Genomic DNA, 3543 nt, shown 5'->3' with positions numbered 1-3543 from the left:
TAGTTAGAAATTCCTCTAGATTTATTTTTTTTAAAATAACTTATTTTGCCAATTATGAGTTTATATACCCAGTCTACTAATGGCACAAGTTGTGCATCTCCCATGGGGATAAAATTCATGGTTATGGACTTTTGATCATATTTTATTATAAATCAAAGATAAGAAAAAGTTAGGCCTCTTTATTATGTAAGGATGTTTAAAACATTTATAATAGTATATCATGCACCTAGTTTCAACTGCCAATTGTTGAGAACAAGTTTTCAAAAGTTCAGGTTAAGTTTTAGGGTAGCTAAATGGTGGTAGAGGTTCGAGGTTTGTTTTACACACTAGAATATAAAATTAGAGTTTTAAAATTGTATTTTACCTCAATAATAGTCTAAATGACTTAGAGGTTTCTCATAAGTGTTCAAACTAGTTTTGAGGGTGTGGTCTAGCCAGCTTACATGGAAGAGTTTCTGGGTAGTGTAATTTAATAGTTGGTATCCTCAAATCAAATTTTTGCTTGGATATATAATCGAATTAGTCATTGATTTCTTTCTAATGATACCTCATTTTCCTTATTTTGACACCATGTGACTAAATGGTAACCTTTGTAAAATCAAGTCCCTTATGGACCCCATAATTAAACCTACCGTAGCATCAAATCTTCTTAGCTAAAATTAAGCGAGTTTCTAGTGTCACATTGTATTTCTTGTTGCACATCCAGGAAGGGATCATTGAAACCATTGTAATGGCACTTTCATGTCTCATTCCACCTAAATATCATCCTTGCTCAACCTCTAGCTTCTTTGTTCAATTTTTTAACGAAAAAAGTGAAATTTCTTACCTGCATTTCAAAGAGAAAAAGGGAAAATGATTAAAAAAATTAGAAAAAAAGGAATAAAAGCAAATTAGTTGGAATGCCATGCATTGTCACATGTACAAAACAAGAAAAATGGAAAAAATAGGAACTCAAGAAAAAAAAAAACAAAAAAAAACAAAAAAAACCTCTCCACTCTAAGTTGCATTATTTTATTTTCTTGCTAGAGAATGGGCCTTGGCTCATTGGTTCAAGGCATGCACATAAATGGCAGCTCAAGAAACTTCCCAAAGTAGGTACCACAAGCCTATAATTTTGGTTTAGTATTCTTTGACTATTAGTTAAGGCCTCCATGAATGGTTTTGGTGCACATTGGATTGAATTCATTGAAGTGTGTTAGTGCCTAAATCTACCTTAGGCTGAAGGAAGGCAGGTCTAGGGTAACATCAAACCACGCTTAACCTGGTAGCTAGCCATACCAGGTCAGGAGAGGGCTCTCTCCTTGTCAATCTCACTTAGAATATGACAACCAGGGCTTGAGATGACTGAAAATGAATGCTGATTTTAGGCTAGGTATAGTAGATCAGAGAATTTTGTTTGATTTTAGGTTTTGGTTGCTGGATTAATTGGAGAAGGCAGATTGGGTCCGGGAAATCAACTCAGGGATATAGTCATGTCCTGTGGGGCAAGGTAGACAAGGGTTTATGTACTAGCAATGGATTAAGATGGTAGTTTAGACAGCTAAAGAGTTGAGGAGGGCATAAAGAAACTATGAATCCTCTTCAAATAGTTGAAAACATTGAAAACTAAATGCAATCCCAAGACAAAGCACTGTAACTTAGTGTATTTTGCCTATTCACCTTGATTCATTTAGTTAAGAAGAGAGAAAGAGATGTGTATACATATAAAACATCAGAAAAACTCATTACAAAGAAGAAACAATACATAAACTCACTGTCACAAGAATCCCACAAAAATAGCTGTGAAACCTGGTTTTATTCCTTGCCAAACTGTTGATACAAAATGTTCAGTGAGTCCAACACTTCTGCCAAAGTCCAACCCTTACAAATGAATCAAAAAGTACATGATATAGGCAAGAAAACTACTCAAGCTAGCTATCAGGGTCGAATCCATGACAAAAGGGGTGGTTTCAACCATATCTAAACTAAGAACAAGAATATAGGCAATGGAACAGCTAGCCTCTAAAACCAAGAAAACCAATTCATTCAGCTCAAAACCACCTTTGACTTGATGTATCTACCTTATTAAGTGTTTTAAATCCATAATTACATCAAGTTACATCATTTACCATGCTAATTTCACCAAGAGAGAAAGAAAAAGTCAGCTGTAGAGAAAACTAGGCGAAATCTAGAAAATCAGGCAAAACTAGCAAAATTTAGGCTATGTGCAGTGCCATTGATCCTATGCACAACGCTTTTTCTAGGACAATTTTGGAAGGCTTCCTGGAGTCCAAATTAGGTGCATGATATCTTGTTGGAAAGCTTGATGAGTCTACTTTCTGGAACAACTTGAATTTCTGAATTTGGAGTCCATTTGCCCCTCCAAAAATTGATTCTCCCAAGACTGCTTCCTATGTGGCAAAAAAGTGGTAGAGAGGGCACTTTTTGGGTGTTTTTTGCCCTTTTGGAGACCTAGAACTTGTCCAAAATTCTCATCCATTTCTGAGCTTCGATATTTTTCCATGCTGATTCCAGAAATATAAACTTTTTTGCAAGAAAGTGTCCCCAACAAAAGCACAGCGCCACCGAAAAACCTGTTTTTTACATTACAAATTTCAAAATTGACAAAAATTTCTCCAAATTTCTTGAAATTTGGCGTGATTGACCCTTGTTAAGTGCTTTGATGGGCCAATGATGCTTCAGCCAATATTTTGAGTTTATCAAACTATTTTTTGCTTCTTAAGGCCTTTTCCAACTTAGCCTTAAGCCTATTCATCATACTATCAACATATTGTCCTTTGTTCCACTGTTCACCAACATTTGGAATGCCTGTTGCTTTTGAGATGGTGGTAGGTGACAAGGTGAAGGAGACACCAGCAAGGTTCACTTGGCCATTATGTAGATGAGTCACAAATAACTTGGTCATCTCATGGTGAAACTTGACCCTCTCCACCATTTCACAGAAATAAAAGCGAGAGTGATGTCTGAAACATGATATGGAAAGTGGGCAAGCAAGCAATTGTCTCAAACTGATAGGCTTCTCCCTGATTAGTTTTCCCCCTTATGACGTCTTCTACTGCACATGTTTTTCCCTAGAATTGTCACTAAGGGCTTCTTCCTCCATTTCATACCCATTGTCCCTCTCCATTTATTGTACTGTTGTTTATCTTTATGGTCAATGAGGAGTGATGGAGTAATGAATGAGGGTATGATGAGTATGAAGAGATTTTAGATAGGAATGTTAATGAGGGTGCACAAGAATGGGACAGAGGTGTGGGAAATGAGTGGTTAATGAATGATGTAGGGTTTGGCAGTATGATAGGGTTTAGGGCATATGATATAGATTTTGGGAGTATGGTAGAGTTTAGGGTATATGTATGAAGTGGGGAGATATAGAGGGAATAATGTTTAGGGAATCATGTATGGGGAATAGGTTTTAGGGAACGACAACTACATGGGGGAAAACAACAATAAAATAATGGTCCTTTGAGTTTATGAGATATTTTAGGTGACAACTAGGGTTTACTTTCTTAAGAAACAAAATCACCAATAACTGATTGCAAA

The sequence above is a fragment of the Pinus tabuliformis genome, chromosome 5_2, assembly GCF_031772625.1.
Source record: "Pinus tabuliformis cultivar Carrire ecotype Pingquan chromosome 5_2, CPIR1, whole genome shotgun sequence".
Lineage (NCBI taxonomy): Eukaryota > Viridiplantae > Streptophyta > Pinopsida > Pinales > Pinaceae > Pinus > Pinus tabuliformis.
This window is presented reverse-complemented; position numbering follows the sequence as displayed.